Here is a 21,260-nt window from a genome sequence, read left to right as displayed (position 1 = left end):
TAAGCTTACTGTTGAATAATCCAGATGATTCATAAATGTCTATACCAAGTGGCAAGTGAATGGTGGTGCTATTTGCTGAGACAGGGGAGACATAAGGACTGAGAATGTCAGTTTGGAGGGGGTATGCAGTAGCTGACTGGGAGCCATATAAAGTATGGCATATCTAAATGGAGACTCTGTAACCTACAGATGGGTTTGGATGAGATAATCTACAAAAAGAAAGTATATGGAGAGAAACACTGAAGACAGATGACAGGTCTTCTCATTGCAGACTGGGTGGGTCAGAGCAGGAAATTAAGAAGGACCAGCCAGTGAGATAGAAAGAAAACTACTGAGTGATATTACAAAAGTCATTCAGATAGGGTTTTAAGAGAGAAGGTAAAATCAGCTATGCAGTACCCTGAACAGATACATTATAGTAAGAACTCAATATTGGCTACATATTTGGCCAAGACTTGAGTTACTAATGACCTGGAAAGATGATTTCATTATATTTGCAGGGGGACACAAAGCTTGATAAAAGTAGGCTAGTCAATGTACAATCAAAGTCCTTTGTATCCAGTTTTCACTTTTGCTTTTCTTTTTTTGAACAGTTCTGTTTGGAAGGATTCATATTTCATATTTTAGTCTTTCTTTGAGGTCTTCCAAAAATGAAACAAAAATTTTACTCTTTTTAATAGAATAAAACACATTCTATTTGAATCACAATATAAATCTATTGGACCCTTTTCTATATCTAAGGTATATGGTGGGATCTTAATGATCTTATGTTTCCTATCTCTTGAAATATTTCATTATTTCATAATCCTAGAATTTACTTCACCACTATTCATTAATTATTTCCATATGTATTTTTAAAAGACTAAAATATAAAAAAATAGAAGAAGTAAATCATCACTTTTCACTTTTCTAATTATTTCCCAAGGGACTGCATTATCATTCAAAAAAGTTGTCTCAAAAAGACTGGAAAAACTATATTTGTAGCCTGTCTTTATTTTTCACTGAACAAAGTTGAGAATTCAGATTTTTTTCCTGTCTATAATGGCAAAGAAAATATCTAGACATTTTATAATTTTTAAGAAAATGAGAAGATAAATATACAGAGAGCAGCACTCTGAATATATGATGATGATAAAATTAATCATTTAAGTGAAATATCAGAATATGAGCCTTCAGATGACATCTTATAGATGATCTTCTCAAACTCAAGAATCGATGTCTGAACAATGTTTCCTAGGGACAAAAAGGAAATACCATATTCTCCTCTAGTTAGTCATTTACTAGGAAGGATATGATCACACAGTATTTTTGTGAAAAAAACATGGACTCTCCCTTTTTGCTACAAGAGTATATGACTTTTTTTTATCTTTGAGATACATGTACCAAAAATTATTTGATATGTTTAAATTGTTTACAAATTTAAATAGTTATTCTTCACTATTCCTTTATTCTTCTTTCTTTAAATTATTTATAAAAAGTAACTAGTGAATATTTTAAATAGATAATTAGTAAATATTTTAAATAGATAATTAATAGTTCATTAGATCCCAATGGTAAATAGTGACAACACTTTTTACTGGTATACTAAGTGAAGAAAAAAGATGTGAGATGAGGAATGAAGATTATAAGTATACATTTTAAGAAATAGTTTTAGGAAGATTTCTGTAAGAAAGTACAGAAAAATAGGCAGTAGCTGGAGAGAGATGCAAATTTAAGAAATATTGAAAAAATGCTATCACTCCACAAATAATGTTGGATAATGCTAAAACCAAGCATTGGAAAAGGGCCTATGCCCTGACCCAACAAGACCTCTTGACTATTATAATACAAATGGAGGCTGAAATGGCCTGGAGTAATGGCCCTCAGTCCTAGCTACTGGGTCCCAAGGGCGCATCTATGGAAATCTTATGGCCCTCCAAACATATGGAAGTTCTCTGGGGGCACTTGTAATTTGCACTGATATACTATGATTGCTCTCGCTATCACAATAGGTCAAAATAAAACAGGTCCTGTGATAAAGTTAGTAGGGATAGGAACTATTCTTAATACCACTGGTCTCCTCTCCATAGGAAGAAGGTGGGCCCTGCTACATAACAACATACAATGAAAACCAGCCTCAGTACAAACCTGTGAGATGAGGCAGGGTGAGTGGCTTTGTCTTAATTGATTTGGAATTCAGAAATAAAGAGGTCATGGCCAATTGTAACAATTCCTGTCCTTGATAGTATCTCGTATGTGGGCAATGGTGGATTCTGCTGGGAAAACAAAGCAAATACCTCTGTGATTCTTACTGATTTGTTCTGTAAGGAAACTGAATGGTGCTCTGATCATACTGTGATATGGTGCTGTGGTTAAGACTCAACCATCTCATGATTTACATGTCTTATGATAATACTGACATTGATGATCAAATGTATAGGGAGAATGAGTTAAAGCCTCCTCAAGTGGTACTACCTATGGAAAATGTCTGGCCTGAGAAAGACTGGATCTGGCTAACCATCAGCTGATTTTTTGTGCTAAATAGTTCTGAACAAGCTTATCACAATGTAGAAATAGCAGTAGACCAAGGAGGCAGGCAAGAACAATCAAACTGCACAAAAAATATAAGGAGGTGTGTAATGGCATTATAAGACAAATGAGCTGCATTTTAAAATCTTCTATAGCCCACTTTGGCTTCTCCAAATGTCAGGCATATTTGTGATGGAACTATTGCTACACGTGTTTTATAAATACTACACCAAATGAAAATGCTCTGAAAAATATGATCATTTTGCTGTAGCAGGGCCATGGCCTGAGAACAGAGGACGGACTGTGACATACTAAGAAACATATATTTAGTCTCTGTCCAGACAGAGAACTCCTAAAACCCTTGTAATTTCTGAGCAGTTGGGGTGCTAAGAGCATCTCCTGTTTCAATATTTGACCTTTGGCTCTGGTTCCTGACACAGAGCCCCTAAAACCCTTGTAATTTCTTAACTGATAGGGATGATAGGAGTATTTCACACAGAGTCCCGGAATCCCTTAGAATTATCTGTGGCAGGCACATGTTTGTTAATGAGGCACTTCTGGCTGGGCTCCTGGATGGGAGCTGGTCACTGGCAAGACCAAGCACAGTTAGAAGTTTGAAACTTTCAGCCCATCCCCCACCCTCTGAGGAGAGGGGAGAGGCTGGAAATTAAGTTAATAATCAATGCTGCCTATGTGATAAAGCCTCCATAAAAATTGCTAAACCAGGATGTTCAGAGGACTGCTGGGATGGTGAATACATCCAAGTGGCAGGAGGGTGATGCACCCCAAATCCAAGGGGAAAGAAGCCCCTGTTCTTGGGACCCTTCCAGACCTTACCTTATGTACCCCGTCATCGTGCTGCTTATCCTTTATAATGAAACAGTAAATGTAAATAAGTGTTTCCCTGTGAGCCATTATGGATTATGCAACCTTGGGGAAGGGGGGGGGATTGTGCGAACTCCCAATTTATAGCCGTCAGGTCAGAAGTCCAGGTGACGACCTGGGACCTGGAACTGGCATCTAAAGTTGGGGTGGACTTGTGGAACTGAGTCCTTCCCTTAAGAAAGGGCAACTGCTTATCTTAAAGTGATGTAAATAACAGTGCGCTCAAGGTCTCCTTCATATTTTTGTTATAGCGTTCACCGTATTATTTTATGACTTGTTCATTTACTGTCTTTTTAAAACTGCTTCTCATTGCCCACTGTGGCAACCGATGTACCTGCCAAATGCGACGTGTTTATCCAAAATGTGGTGAATGAAATTAAGGAATGAGGGAGGCAGTGAAGAAAGAAGCAGGATGAGTAGACAAAAGGGGGGTGACGATGGATAACAAGGATATAAATAATATCTGGTCCCAATTCCGCTATGCTGGCTTGTGAACGAGGAGATGTATCTCCGCACGCCATAGTTCAGCATGTGTAAGTTGGATGTTTTGTACTAGGTCAGTATTTTTCAAACCCTACTGTTCTGTGTGAACTTCTTTTAAATAATACCTGATCCAGACTACAAGCAAATAAAAGACTTAAATGCGGTTGCGGCTGATAGGGTATGAGGAAAGTCTAGTTATTCTCCGCTGCCCTCAGCTCACCAGGACGACTTTACAAATCTCCTGGAACTCCCACAAGAGCATTAGGAAAACGCTGAAGAAGGTGGTTTCCATCTTTAAAAATTGGTCAGCCCCCCAGGATGAGGTTGCAAGCCCCCAGAATTGCAGGGGGCTGGGGTGATTCTTTTCCCATAAGATACTGACTTCTCCACCACCACCACAATTTATCTGAATAACTTATTTAAAAGAGCAACAAAAAGAAATTTTGCTTCATATAGCAAAACAATTCTAGTAATGTAAAAAAAAAAAAAAAAAAAAAAAAAAAAAAACCACATCAGCTTCGTTATAGTAATTCATAAATTAATATTTCTACCTCTTATTAGATATACGGCCATGGTATAGTTTGCACAATTGTTGGTGTGGCAAGAATAAGCACAAAGAAATTTCATTTAAAATTTTGTAAGCCATATTGATTACGTTTTTAGAGCACATAAAACCATGCTATACTAGAGCACTGTTACTGGGGTTTTTCATCTTTTGTCTATTTCCATATTCATCTATTTTTTCTATATACAGATAAAAATTTTATGAGTAACTAAAGTTTATCATTTTGTATTCTTTCAGCATGAGAAAAATATGGGCAATTTCTCATTATCTTTCTTTTATTCTTTTATCAGTGTTACTCTATTAAGAGTTTTGAGGATTACTTTCTGTTATAGCATCAAATCAAACTAATTACTCTGAGGCAGTTTAAAGTTAAAGATAAACTGAAAAGCACCAAAGATAAAAAACACACCCACATTCTCTTGAGAAACCTCTGTTGATCAGATTTAGACTGGCCCTTAGCAATAATAAAACAGCATCTTGAAATAACTACAGACAAGAGTACAAAAGAGAGCAGGTCATTCATGGAAAGGTCCTCCTTTGAGATTGCTCTAAATTTATATCCGAAGCTTTAGGCAACAATAAACCTCTGTTCCTCCCTACATCTGCAGTAGCATAAACTCCAAGTTTCCATCACATAGGATGGTGTTGCAACTATAAATTCTCATCATTAAAAAGCTCCGCTTTGACTTTGCAGTGGGACACACACTGTATATAAAAACTCACTTCTCAATTCAATCTCAAAAGAAATATATCATGGCTTTTCCTGGACTCATTGGCTTTATACTTACAAAACTTTACTCTGTTCACCAACTTAAGAGTTAGGTAAAAAGCAAACATGGTTATCTTGAAAATTACAACTTTAATATTCATAGTAACCCCTACATTTGAGTGAGCCACAGGACCATGACTGGAAAGGATTTGTAATTTTGTTGAGTTGTGTGCCCTTTGAGTATAAAGGAATGAGTCATCCTCTTTCCATGACTAGACACATAACTTGTCCCTTGGAATGATTAAGTTTGTTGCTTCATCTGAAAAATAACCACAGTAAGAAAGAGAACCAAAGTAAACACTGTGAAGGAGTTATTTGTAAAGCAAAGATACTATATAAAGAAAATTCACAAATCTCAGCTACACCTAGGATTCAAGCTAGAAGCAGGAACTTATAAATTTATTTTATATTTATGAAATCTAAAGATCCTGTGTTGTATTCCTCGCCAGTATGAAATTTTGATTCCAAATATGCTTATTCTTTTTTATCAGTGTATTGGAGATATTAAATTGTAGTGATTTCTCTGAAATATTTTCATCCAAAAAGACCTCCTTAAGCTTCCAATCATCAATAGAATCAAACTATACATTGTATTATGGCTTAACCTACATATTCCCGATCAAGCCTTATGTAGGTTTTTCTATTTTTAATAATGACTTTTCCTGTATCAAGTTTGGTTTTTGTTAATTTACATTTTAATACAAAATAGAACTGTGTGTATCCGTGTGTGTGTGTGTGTGTGTGTGTGTGTGTGTGTGTGGACATGGATCTTCAGTTAACTGCTGGCTTCTGTGTTAAGTGCAGCACTAGCAGTGGAACCCAAATGCTGTTAGTGACAGCACGTGACTACTGAGATCAGAAGGAAGAGAAGGGAAGGTCCTATGGAAGGAATTATACTCAAAACATGCTTGGAACCAAGAGGCATAAAAATAGAGGTTCATCAAATACATGGAAGAACTTTTTCAGCAGAGTGTAGAATGTCAAGCTCTGGAGCTGTAAAGTTATTAACATATATATATATAAAGACACATTTGGTTGTGGCAGGAAAAATAGACATAAACTTGAGACAAATAAACCTGGTTCAAATCCTGACTTGCTAATTTGTATATTGTGACTACTTTTTGAATTGTGCCTATATGCAAATCAAAAACTACTCTTTCATCCTGGTCAAGGAGCTCACTCAGATGGTTACCCTGTCATCGTGATATGCCAAGGTTTCAAATTTGATCCCCAGTTAGGGCACATACAAGAATCAACCAATAAATGCATAAAGAAGTAGAACAGCAGATTGATGTTTCTCTCTTTGTCTTTCTCTCTCTCTTTTCCTCTCTCTCTTTAAATTTTAAGAAAAAATTACTTTTTCAATGGATATTTTTGGTCTTTTGGTGACATCGTATTTGTGGCATAAGGGAAGAAGACAGGTGAAAAGAGATTCAAAATATTTTTCAGCTTTACAAAATGCCTGACCACCAATCCTAAGCAAATGTGCTCTTTATTCTTTATATCTACTGGGAGTTTGACTGTTTCCTAGTGGAGTAAATGAGTTTAATGCACTACAAATATATCAGGCCCATTAAAGGCCTCTCCACTCTTTACACACACATCTGGTAATTTTCCTTGCTTGATACAGTATTCAATACTAATTTTCTCCCCTGGATACTTTAGAAATCTATGAATAAAGTGTGAACATTATATTATAATAAATACATTTAATTTTAGCTTTAATTTACTATCCCTTTCTCAATAATAAGATACATAGTGCAAATGCAGGGTGATAGGTGGCTATAACTACTGACTAAAGAAAACACTACAAACAAAAAAAGCAGTCTTCACTTTTAAAAAGGAAAAACTGAGTCTTGGCAACTTTGTTAATTTTTTTTAATTCTACTGTTTTGCTTCACCAAAAGAAATGTAATTATAAACATTAATGTTGATCTAACCACTTACTAAAAGATAGTTGACATACAATATTATACTAGTGTCAGGTGTAAAACATAGTGAGTCTACATTTATATACCCTACGATATGATCACCACGATTGTCTATCACCATCTGTCACCAGGCAAAGTTACTGCGATTTTTATATGCATTTTTAATGGCAAGCATAGTGATCCATACCATCTTCAGTTGCTCTGCCCTTCGTATTGTTTTCTGAAGTATTCATGTTACAAGTGGCTCAATGACTCCTTATGATGCCGTCTGCCCTATAGTTGAGAGCAAGTATTTCAGGCTTGAATCCATTTGCAGTCAGGGAAAGTGAGGCAAAGGGCAAGGTTGAGGAAAGTTTTGTGTGAGGAATATTTAGAATCTCTTAATAAACATTAGTTCATTAGTTCATTACGTAGTTGTTGATCTTAGTGTGGTATGGCAAGTGTTCTGAGTTCATGCTGCAGGAACACAGAAAAGTTTGTTTTCTGATAGTTATTAATAATACACGTTTATGACTCAACTTTCTATAAAACAGCCAGAGTACAGCTTAGAAAATAACACTGTCCTCTACTTCCCTAGCACCTAATTCAATGGACATGATTCTGTGTCTATAATTTCGTGGACAAGCATTATTGAGAAAGAATGTAATGCCCTGGCCTTTTCCTAATTCTAATTTATACATTTCCTTATCCGTAAAAACATTTTCAATTATTCTCCTCACAACTGATTTTTCTTGCCTCCTATTTCATTGAGAAAAATGAAAGCAAACATACATGAATACACTCAATTTTCCGCCAGCGAATCTACATGTCTACCTATCCTCAAATCCATTTCCTTCTTCCTTCCCCTCACGAGGCAGTAAGTGCCCCAAACACTCACAGAATACCTAACACCTTCCGTGACCTAATACCTCATACCTTAGATCCCACTTCCTGGCCCATTCCAAACCCATCTCTTGTGTGGTTATTCCCTCTCTGTGTCTCTTTAAATTGGACTATTTATTTCAGCAAACAAACTCACGTAAGTTTTTATTCTCTAATAATAAATACAGCTAATTTAAAACAATATTTTATATATAACCACATACTCCTGAAGCTTATGCCTCATTTCTTCGTTCCTCATTTTAGCAAGACATCTCAATAGTTATCTCTATAAATTCCCTAATTCCTAACCTTCAACCCACCCCAGTTCTCAACAGACACCATTCTTGCTGGGCTCACCAGTGACCTCTATACTGTTAAACCCAGTGGACATTACTCCCCCCCCCATTGTAGCTGATATCTCAGCAGAACTAAAATAGTACATTAATCTTTTACTTTTGTAAATTCTCCCTTCAATTTTGTGATACCACTGACCTGACTGTTCTCTTATAAGTTATCCCTTCTTAGTATCCAGTCCATCTTTTTCTATCTCATCTTGAATGTTGGAATTACTCAGGGATATCTGCTGAATCCTCTTTTCTTCCTCTCCCTACTTTAACTCATTCATTCCCATAAATTTAATATCATCCACTATGTGATGAGTCTCACACACCTACCTTCACTCATGTATATGTTTCTCTGAGGTCCAGAATTGCATATCCAGGAGTACAACTGATATCTCAACATGGAAGTCTTACAGTTCTCTCAAACTTAATACCTGTTCTTTCATCAGTTTTGGGGTCATAGCTGAGTGACAATAATACCAAATAAAAATTGTTTTAAAATGACAGAATAGTATCTCTCTTTCATATCAATAAAGTATAGAGACAATAGAAACAGAGGCATAGATATATGGAACAGACAGCTGTCAGAAGGGGTATTGGGAGACTGGATAAAAGAAGGTGAAGGGATTAAGAAAAAAAGAAAGCATATGTACATTACACATAGACACAGACAACAGTGTAATGATAGCCAGAGGGTAAGAATGGTGGGGGATAGGTGGAGGTGGGCAAGGGGTGGGGGGCTGGAATGGGGATGGAAAGAGACTTTGCTTGGGGCATTGGGTGCATGATGCAGTGTGCAGATGATGTTTTATTGAGTTGTACACTTGAAACCTGTATGTTTTGTAAACTAATATCACCCCAATAAATTCAATTAAAAATTAAGTTAAGTTAAATTAAATTATTGAGTTAAGCAGTCCAGGCTGGTGTCCCAATACCCTTTAGCTTGATGCTCCAATACACTTAACAGATGATTTCCACCTCATGATCCAATATGCCTGCTAGAGCTCCAGCCATTCTCTACCCATATTTCAGCAAGAATAAAAGAATAAAGGAAATATGAACTTCTTCTTCTTAAGAACACTTAACACAAATTTTCACATATCACCTCCACATTTCATTGTCCAAAAAATAGTAATGTGGCCAGATCTAGCCTCTAAAAATGTGAAAAACATAATCTCTATTTTGGGTGGCCATGCACCAAGCTAAGATTAGAGCTTTGTACGCCTGTGGCTGCTAGACTTTGGGGAACCAATAGCAGTTCTGTAACACTTCCCAGATCTGTTCCCCTTCTGATCTTCCCTGGGAGAGTGAACACCACCACCATCCAATCATTTGCACAAGCCAGGAACCTCCCCAGTAAGCCTAATGTTTCTACAAAAAGAGTTAATTCTATTGTCAAAACATACCTTGAATCCCTGTATTTGAACCTCCATCGTCATGGCCACTGCCTTATTTTCTGGGCACCATCAGAGTTCGCCTAAACTACTGTAATGCACTTCTAAGTCATATTTCTGCTTCTATTCTTGCCCCCTCCAGTCTATTTTCTACATCTTAGCAAAAATAATCTTAAAAATTGCCCTTCCCTCTTTAACACAACCCAATTGCTTTCTGTTGTGCAAGGACATAAACTCCTTACGATGGACAACAGGATCTGTATAATCTGGTCCCTTACTGTCCTCTCACATCCCCTTGTGTTACTCGTCCTCACAACAGTGCGTGCTGTAACACACTGGTCATCTTCAATTATCTTGAACGTCCTACAATGTTTATAGTAGGCCCTTTGTATATGCTATTTTTCTCTATCTGAAACGTCCTTCCATTGACTCACACACGAATTTCATCCTTTTCAGTCTTTATCTTTTATCTCAAATATAGCCTACATAAAGTTTGTCCAGCTCACCTCATTTAAGTCAGGCTTATTTCACAAATCTGTTCTCCATTTCAGCCATTTGCTTCCTTTATATCACTTAGCAGCCATCACAGTTATTCATTTGTCTCCCCTACTAGAATGTAAACTCTGTGAAAGTGGGGATAGCATGGTGTATGATATATAATAGATGCTCAAACTATTTTGTTGCATGGATTAAAGACTGAAAGATCTGAAATATTTGTAAGCATATCCTCAGTCTGACAAACTGGGATGATATGAGAGGGACACAATTATCAAAAAAGCCCACCCTTACTGAAACCTAACCTTGGTCCTGGAGTTGCACCTCCACCAGCAGGCTGATTTTGAGGGTCTGACATGGCCAAGTTGCTCTGATATGCGAAGAAGGGCAAAGTAAGAAGGAGTCAGTCTACCACTATATTCCTGAAGCAGAGCAAATAAGAATTTATTGGTGTTGTCTTCTGTACTCACCTTTAATTCCCATGTGAAACCAAAGCACATTAAAAGCAGTGATGTTTTCATGGTTACGGAATCCCTTTTCTGAACAATGATTCAATTTTTTAAAAAGGTGAACAGATGAAATATTATAGAATGGTACATGTGAAACCTATATAATTTTATTAACCAATGTCACCCCAATAAATTCAGTTTAAAAAATTTCAAGTGTGAAGGCAAAACAGGGACAACTATAATAGCATAAACAATAAAAAAAATAAAATAAAATAAACTGAAAAATAATTTTTATGTAAGAAGGCTCCTATATGGTGTGTGGAGGAGGCCGCCTGCCCACAGGGCTCTTCCCAGTATCTGTGCTGCTCGCTTTGCCCCACAGGAGGTCTGCTCATACACAAGACAACCAGCTGGGGTTGAGAAGAACTAAAGGTAAGTGTCCTAAGGAAGTCAAACTCCAGCATCAGCCTGATGAGCTACACGTGTTATTGGGAACATTCTCATGCCATAGTTGCCCAGTTGATCATTCACACTGACCGTCCAAAGAAGAGCTGAAAAATGGTTCAGATTCCGAAGTTACTCTGCAGCAGAAATGAGACAGAGACGGGCTCAGAGCCAGAATAGAAGTTAGGAGGGAGTAAATTGGAAAGGAAGGTAAATACAAGGCCCCAAGCAAAGCCAGGAACATAATCAGCAAGGCATAAACATAGAATGTGCCAAAGACAAGCAAGATCTGCAGTGATAACAAGACTAAATCCACCAACTGGTTCTCCAAAGCCCAGGAGCATCTTGGATATGGACATAAAGTCAATTAGTTATAAGAATATATACAGGGTGGGGCAAAAGTAGATTTACAGTTGTGAGTATGTAAAACAGAGCTTATTCTTGTATTATTTATTAATAATTGTATTATTTTCCATACAAACAACTGTAAACCTACTTTTGCCCCAGCCTGTATATTAGACTTTTTTGAAAAAATATAATCTATAAATTTATCTACTCTTGCAATAATTGCTTACTATATATATTTATATATATATAATTCTATTTTAAATACTTTTATTTTCAAATACACATACAAATTAGGTTATTGTAAGTACAGCATTTAAATAATGAATTTTGGTGCATTTGTGTCTGTCTACATAAAAATTGGATCTTTTGTATAAATAAATACAGTTCTATCTACTGTTTGCAAAATGCAGCATTTTCTACATTGGCACTGTTCTGTTTCATGTCAAGCCCATCTGCTGCAATTATCCAAATGTCTATTTTTATTATTCAATTTCCCAATAACATGTGTCTGCCTTCCTTGTCCCATTAACTCTCTTTTATGTGCTTCGTATAAAATAATCAGCTATTCACTATATTCCACTGCCAAAAATAAAAACATTTTAGGAAAGAAAGAGTATATGGGTAAAGGGAACCTTTATGTTGAGATCTTTGATAAATAGCACCTATTCACCCTTCATACAAGGCTGACCCAAGCAGAATAATCTTATCCTAAATTGGTATGTAAGAGCAGTAGAAAAATCTAAAGTAATTGTATTTACCATTGCATCTAATTTGGTTAAATTAGATTGTATAATATAACACCCCCAAAATTTAAAAAACAGATGAACAGAAAGACTTACTTAAATGTGGGACTGTGGTTGTCACAGATTTCTCTTCTAGATAAAACTCAGATGTCTTCTTCCTCAGGAAAGCTACCTTTGTGTATGTAATCGTCTTTGCACCAGGTAATGAGCAAACACATGAGCCCTTTTCCAGGCTCTTATTTTCAGATCAGGAAACAAGCATCATATTCACCATCAGCCACTCTGCCCACCTAGAAATCACAGACTCATTTCTAGTTTTAAAAAACAGTGCTGAGAAATCTGACTTCAAGCCTAGTGCTACATCTGACAATCCTCTGTGCTTTCAGAGCCGTATAATCAGAGCATAGTCTTCCTTCCATCTGACCTCGAAATATGTCAGAAAAACACTAAGGCTCCAATGACCACATTTAAATAATTTCATCAAAGAACAAATGTTCCTGAAAACAAACCTATCAATAAAATATTTTTTGTCCTTAAATATTTAACTTAGTTCTAAAGTCAAACAGCTTATGCATAACAATATATAATGTAACAGAAAACTACACTGGGCATCTACTTCTGGTTCAGATACTAACCAGTAGTTTTCCCTTAGGGAAGAGATTTAACCTCCACTGATTTAAGATGTACTTATTGACCAGCAACTGTATGAATAATATATGAGGTAGAGTCCTAGACCTTCCTGGTTGTTAGTACCCTCAACTGATTAAACTTTTTTATTTTACTCAATTGTAAAATTCTGCATACTGTAGTTGATGATATGCTACAAGATCTTGAGTCAAGGTAGAATCCACCTCATGCATTGATGACATGTTTAGTAAGGTGAGAACAAATTTCGTGTGTCCCATTAGCACAGCAACCACCATAAATAACATTCCATAGAGCACAAAAGTTACCTCTCTTAAGCTACCTTTCATTTTTCTAATAGACAAAAAATTAGTTTTCTTCTCCACAGGAACAGAGTATATAGTTTTAGGTCCCCGCTGCACTTGTTTAAAAAACTTTGCAATTTTTGTTCAAGGTTTATTAAAATGATGTCACAACACCCCTCTTTGGGACAAGCTATGCTCAAGCACAGGTCAGGACCTTTTTTCCATTGATACAGAAATACTGTCACAGGAGAAAATTCTTCTTAAAATAAAGTGAACAGTTTACCATCAGATTATACCAGTGCTGATAAAAGCATAATAAGGACATATAAATAATGTGTGGTTTTGGTAGGTGACAAACATATCCTCTCTCAAAGTCTACTTATAACCTATCCCTTCTGCCAATTATTCTGGCTCAGACACCAAAGATGATCTAATAAGCTAAAGAAATATTTATCCTCATTCCATAAGACAATTTTTAAACCACTTTATTGAGATATAATCTACTCCATAGACATTACTGTTTTCACTGTCATCTTAAGATCCATGATCTATCTGATATTGTTTTGGATTATGATGTAATATAGGAGTCCTTTTTTTTCCCCCCACATTTGGACATCCAGTTGACCCAGTACCATCTTTTGAAAATAATTTCTTCTGTCACTTCAAAAGTAAACTTCAGCTATAGCCCATATAGCTGGGTTCATTTTTGGACTCTATTTTATCCCAATGATCCAACTGTCTATACTAGCACCAATAAATACCACACTGTATGATGTAGATAGCTTTATCATGACTATTGTCATTTGATAGAATAATCTTTCCAACTCTGTTCTTCTTCAAGACTCTCTTGGCTATACATGGCTCTTCAATCTGACTATATTTTAAAATGAATTTGTGAAATTCTGGCAACAATTTTGAGGGTGGGATAATTGAATCTATAAATATTTGTAGGGGAATACTATTTTAAAATAGTGAATCTTCCAATCCCTTACCATGCTATATTTCAGCTTTCTGTAATTACTCTCATAAATGTTTTATAATATTATTTTAGATGTTATATTTTTGCTTTAGTAAATTTATTCTGATGCTTGGTGCATTTTTATTTTATTACCAATGGTATTTTTGACCATGATGTTTAACATTAAAAAATACAATTTATGTTTGAATTAACATAATTCGTTCATGAATTATAAATGTTCCATATTTTTACTAATAATTTGTCTAATGTTTGTACTAAGTGGAAAAGATCATAGCTATGAGCATGAAGATATTTGCCAATAAAAATGTTTTGTTATCCATCTTTTCTGGTTATGAAGGAGGAATGGAATGTTGAGATTCATCACAAGACAGATACTCAGGGAGCTTTGAGCCATTACATGGATTCAAAGGAGAAAAGAATGTGTACAGTGGATCAGAAACTGAAATTTTGGTAAATGTAAAGATATTAGTCCCATCACTAATTTCACAATAGGAAATTTTCTAAAATCCACATCCAGAAACATTCCCACTCAGTGTAACTGAGTGTTTACCCAAAGGGCAATCCATGGCTCAGTGCTGGCAGAGAAGTAGCTTTCTTGTCTCAGACTTAAGGCTGGTAGACAGATGAATCTCTGTTGCTGAACAGATTCTCAGCAAACTCCCAGATTTGATTTGCTTTGTCCCATGTTCACCTCCCAGTAACGGCAGCCAGAGGTGAATTAAGGGGAGCCCAAGATACAAACTGAGTTGCTGAATCTCTCAACACACATTTACAGCTTCTGTTTGATATTCCCACATTGCATGTTCTTCCAGTCATCAGAAATGAAGAACTCTTCGGTTGTATCAATATCTAAGGTCATATCCACTTGGAATTTCAGCATCCTTTGATTCAACTGTAGAATAGGTCTCAGCTGGAGCCCTAGTTCCTTGGTCTTGGAAACCAGCCCTCCTATCTGGCCAGTGAGGCTGGTATTGTTCTTCTGAAAGACCAAAGAGCAGAAAAGGCATGATCAACTCTACCCATTGAGCTTTTTCTGCAGTAAATTGATGCACTGGAGGCACCAGACATATCTGCATTTCAGGTACACGGGATTTTTCAAGATAAGTTAGACAGATAAGGCATCTACTTGCTTCTTTTTTGTGTTCGGCCATGGCAATGATCTATTCTCTTCTGGTCTCCATCTACTTGCACTAATAGCTCAGTTCTGATGTGAAATAAAACTACATGGCACTTTCATTAAAGAGGGCCTCTCCTCCCAACTTACATCCTGCCTCTCTTCTTTAATGTAATCAGATTTTTATTTAATTCTGGTATAAGTAAGATTTTTTTTTTTTTTACTAATATCATAGAGAGGGGAAATGTTACACAGAGAAAATGGCTATATCTAAAGAATGCTATTTTTTCAATTAATATAGACAAAATATTGCCCTATTATCATTCCAGGTTAGATCTTGAATATTATCTCTGTTGATAACAAGATACAGAATTAGAATGGAAATTAATTACTTGACACATTATTAACCCTTATAAAATGAATAGAGCTCATTTAAATAATTTCTTATCATAAAGGTAAAAACACCTCATATTTTGATCAAGGAAATTAAACCTACTAAGAAGTTTTTCCTAAAGTCACTCTCAGTAGACCAGTCATTTCTTCAAAGGTGCTTTTTCCCCACAATTGTGAATATCCTCATTTAGAAGTTTGGTAAATAACCCCTAGCTGTTCCCTGACCATCAGTCAGCCAGTCAAGATCATGGTCTTGTTGTTGTTGTTGTTAGTTAGTAAATTAGTTAGTTAGTATATCAAAAATAAAAGATATTTTTATAATCTTACATCCTTTACATCACAACATATATGATATACTTTTTTAATGTTCAAAAATGTTCCTCGTGGACTCATAGATGGAGTTTGAGGAATAAGAATGAAAATTAGGGAGATGGAGAAGATTTGGGATAGGGAAGGGGAACGGGTTTACCCTTAAGTGATTAAATTAAATAATCTTTCATTTAATCATTTCCACAGTAATCATTTGCTAGTGTTTGCTGGAGACTCTTTATCATTTTATCAACATATCCAAAGTAAAGGCACATTCCAGTCTCTCAAGTCATATCACACTAGGGTAAACAGAAAAACACAAATCTAAATATGAATCACAGTTCACACTTTATTAGAAATCCTTTATACTGCATTTCTCCAGTTATTTGAAGGTACCATAATATATATATAATTATATTTCTTACTATTTTAATAAGTTTCAGTTAATTTATTTTATAACTCCCTTTAGAATGTTCTCACATCTTTTAAACTATTTCCAGGTTTGTAGTTTAATGCACTTGCTCATGGAGGATTGTTCCCTAATGTGTGTGTGTGTGTGTGTGTGTGTGTGTGTGTGTGTGTGTGTGTTTCATTGTGGTAAGAAGACTTAACATGAGATATACCCTCTTAACAATTTTTTTAATCCTCACCTGAGGATATGTTTTTATTGATTTTAGAGAGGAAGGAGAGAGTGAGAGGGAGTGGCAGAAGGGGGGAAAGAGAGAGTGGGAGAGAGAAAGAGAGAGAGAGAGATCAATGTTAATGTTAGAAGCATCAATCAGTTGCCTCCCATACCCGCCCCAATCAGGGATCAAACCCACACTCTATGTACGTGCCCTGACTGGGAATTGAACCCACAACCTTTTGGTGTGCAGGACGATGCTTCAACCAACTGAGCCACCCAGCCAGGACTTAACAAACTTTTAATTTTAACAAAATAGCATTCTTTTATTATTATTATATATCTTTCATGTGTACATTGTTATTTGACATTTGTATACACCTCCTTTCTCCCACCCTGAACCCCTCTTCCACTTTGATAACCACTGACCTATTAACTGTAACTGTGAGTTTATTTTTGTTTTAAATGTTTATTCATTTGTTTGGGGGTTTTTTTGTTGTTGTTGTTCTATATATGAGTAAAATCATATGGTATTTGTCTTTCTCTGACTTTTTCATTTAGCATTATACCCTCAAAGTCAATCTATATTGTCACAAACGGCAAGATTTCGTTCTTTTCATAGCTGTGTTATACTCCACCGTATATATATTCCACATCTTCTTTATCTACTTATCCATTGATGGATATAGGTTACTTCTCTATCTTGGCTATTATAAATAATGTTGCAATGAAATAGGGGTGCATATATCTTTTTGAATTACTGTTTTGAACTCTTCATGTAAATACCCAGAAGTAGAATAGCTAAATCTATGGAACTTCTAATCTTAATTTTTTGAGGAATCTCCATACTATTTCCACAGTGGCTGTTCCAATTTACAATCCCACAAACAGTGTGAGGGGTCCCTTTTCTCCACACCCTCTCCAACACTTATTTCTCATCATTTTTAATTATAGCCTTTCTATCAGTTATGGAGTAATACTGTGTTTTTGACTTGCATTTCTCTAATAATCAGTGATGGTAAACATTTTTTTCATGTGCCTGTTGGCTATCTGTACGTCCCTTTGGAAAAATGTCTATTCAGATCCTCTGCCCATTTTTTAATTGGGTTGTTTGGGGTTTTTGTAGTTGTTGAGTTGTATGAGTTCTCTATATATTAACCCCTTATCGGACATATCATTGGTGAGTATCTCCTTCCATTCAGTAGGTTGTCTTTTTGTTTCAAAGATGGGTTTTCTTTACTATGCAGAAGAATCTTTTTAGTTTGATGAAGTCCCATTTGTTTATTTTTGCTTTTATTTCCCTTACCTTTGGAGTAAGATCCAAAGGTTTTCTTCTAGGATTTTTATGGTTTCACATCTTGCATTCAAGTCTTTAATACACTTTGAGGTCATTTTTGAGTCTGGTAAAGATGGTGGTCTGGTTTCATCCTTTTGCACACAGCTGTCCAGTTTTCCCAACATCATTTATTGAAGACACTGTCAAAGCTCCATTGTATATTCTTGGCTCCTCTGCTGTGAATTATTGTCCATTATTTTGGGGCTCTAAATTCTGCTTCATTTGAACAAATTTTTAAGTACTAATCAGTATCAATTATAGATACAATGTTGTACAACAATTCTCTAGAGCTTATTCATCTCACATAACTGAAACTCTATACCTTTGAACAGCAACTCCTTATTTCCCCCTCCCTCCATCCCCTGGCAACCACCATTCTACTCTCTGTTTCTATGAGCTTGACTATTTTGGATACCTCATATAAGTGGAATCATGCAGTATTTGTCCTTTTATGACTGACTTATTTCATTTAGTCTAATGTCCTCAAAGATCATCCATCTCATCTCATAGGGCAGAATTTTCTTCTTTTTTAAGCCTCCATTGTATGTATATACCACATTTTGCTTTTTCATTTATCCATCAATGGATATTTTAGGTTGCTTCCATTGCCTATTGTGAATAAGGCTGCAATGACCGTGGGAGTTCATATATCTCACTGAGATCCTGACTTCAAACCTTTTGGGTACATACCTAGAGGCAGAAACATTGGATCAACAGCAATTCTATTTTTAATTTTTTGAGGTACCTCCATACTGTTTTTCATAGTGGAGGCACAATTTTGCATTCCTACCAACAGTATACAAGGGGTACAGTTTCTCCACGTTTTTACCAATATTTGTTATTTTTTGTTTTGTTTTGTTTTGCATTTGTGGGGGGTTTTTTGGGGGGGGTCGGTTATAATGCCATCCTAACTAACAGGTTGAGGTGACATTTTATTGTGGTTTTTATTTGAATTTCCCTGATAATTAGAAATGTTGAGTGTATTCTCATATACCTGTTGGCTATTTGTATGTCTTCTTTGGAGAAATATCCATTCAATTACTTAGACCATTTTAAAATGGGTTGTGTGTTTGTTAATTGTGTGTTATTAAGTTCTAGATGTCCCTTATATTTTTTGGAGATTAACCCCTTAACAGATAAATGGTTTGCAAATAATTTCTACCATTGTATAGGTTGCCTTTTATCTCTTTTGATTGTTTCCTTTGCTGTCCAGAAACTTCTTCATTTAATGTAGTCCCATTTTTCTGTTCTTGCTTTTGCTTATGCTTTTGATATCACATCCAAGAAAAGATTGCCAAAACCAATATCATGAAGCTTTTTCCATTTTCTTCTAAGAGTTTTAGAGTTTCACGTCTTATGTTTAAATCTTTAATACATTTTGAGTTGATTGTTGTGTATAATGTAAGATAAAGGTCCAATTTCATTCTCCTACATGTGTATCAAGTTTTCCCAAAATCATGTACTGAAGAGAGCATCCTTTCCCCATTGTGTATTCTTGGCTCACTGTACCACATCGGTTGGCCATAGATGTGTGGGTTTATTTTGGGGCTTTCTATTCTGTTCCATTGTTCTGAACATCTTTTTTTCTCTACCAGTATCACAATATATTAATTACTGTAGCTTTCCAATAAGGAAGTATGATGCCTTCAGCTTAGGTTATTCTGGGTCTTTTGTGGATCGATATGAATTTTAGGACTTTGTTTCCTATTTTTTTTTAAATGCCATTAGGACTTTGATATGAATTGCATTGCATCTATAAATCACTTAAAAAGTGTGGATATTTTAACAATACTAAGTCTTCCTATCCATGATCATGAAACATGTTTCAATTTATTATTTATATCCATTTTAATTTTGTTCATCAGTGTTTTATACTTTTCAGTGTACAAGTCTTTGGTTAAGTTTATTCTATAGCAGATCTATAACCCATTTTGAGTTAATTTTTGTGAATGATGTGAAGTTGGAGTCCAAATTCATTCTTATGCACATCAATTGTTCCAGCACCACTTGTGAAAAGATTTTTATTTCCCCATTGATTTTTTTCCTATCCTCACCTGAGGATATGCTTATTTATTTCAGAGAGAAGGGAAGGGAGGGAGAAAAAGAGGGAGAGAAACATCGATCCAGTTCCTTTTGTACACACCCCGACCAGGGATGGAACCTGCAATGTAGGCAAGAGCCCTGACCGGGCATCAAACCCATAACCTTCCAGTTTATAGAATGACACTCCAACCAACTAAGCTACACCAGCCAGGGCCTACCAATTGAATTTTTAATTTGTTATTAATTTCATTTGTTTCAGATTAAATAGGATTCTAAATGCCAGGGAAACTTGTGGAACTGTGGGAGTGCAGCTTGCCAGAAACACTGAACACTTATGAAAAGCCAAATGATAACCTTGATAGGAATTAAATAAGACTCTTTTTTCTCAGTTTTTAGTTTAGGCAACCAATTGTCTCTGACTCCAAACATCGATGGTACTGTAGACTCAATATACTGGTGAAATCAGTTTTCAGTTGTTCATTTCATTGACTTTCAAAAGCACTTTAAAGCAACCCCTTTTATCTGGACAGTCTGCAGAGGAAAGATGGTGTGCCAACACTCAGAGTAACATATCCCTTGGCTATACTCACTCCTATGTTGCCTACTAAGTCCCTTGGAAAGGGAAATGTGCCTCATTACAATTTCAAAAATAGCCAGAGATTGAAAATTAATGCACCACAGAGTATGTTGTTTTTGGTCTTTTGTCTAAAGGGCAAATGCAGGCAAATCAGAGTCTAAAGCTGTGTGCCATATATAGAGATTTGTTTCCTGCACGAAACTCCAAAGAAAACAGTGCATTCAAATGGTAATGAAGAAAGGGCCTGGGTGCAGATAATGGTATATTAAACTTGGATGAGCTAACTGTGCATTTTCATGTGAATCAGCCTCCTGCTAAGATCCATTAGGAATGCACATTAAAGATAGACAAGTGTGCCTCCTTTTAATCAAGTGTCTTATTTCTAATAACACTTAGTATTGTGAGCATTGTGGTAAGTGGAATTTTTGACTGAAATATGATTCCATGTCAAAGTTGTAAGAATACCTTCATGTGAGGGTAGAATGGGAAGAAAGGGGGGGGGGGATGCCCAGAATCAAAACTGATTGATTACTTTCTTTTCTCCTAAAAGCTAAATATGCTGACCTGTTGAGCTGAATTCTTACTTGGAATCCATACAAATTTTCACAAAATACCAGTCTGCAGATGGTACTGAGAAAACGACAGCAGAGACCATAGCAACAATACTTAAGGAAAAGGAGAACCATTTCTCCAAGAGAATAGTAGAACACATGGGGAGCCTCAGATGGAGAGATGTTACATA

The sequence above is a fragment of the Furipterus horrens genome, unplaced genomic scaffold (genome assembly GCF_987537825.1).
Source record: "Furipterus horrens unplaced genomic scaffold, mFurHor1.1.pri manual_scaffold_13, whole genome shotgun sequence".
Classification (NCBI taxonomy): domain Eukaryota; kingdom Metazoa; phylum Chordata; class Mammalia; order Chiroptera; family Furipteridae; genus Furipterus; species Furipterus horrens.
This window is presented reverse-complemented; position numbering follows the sequence as displayed.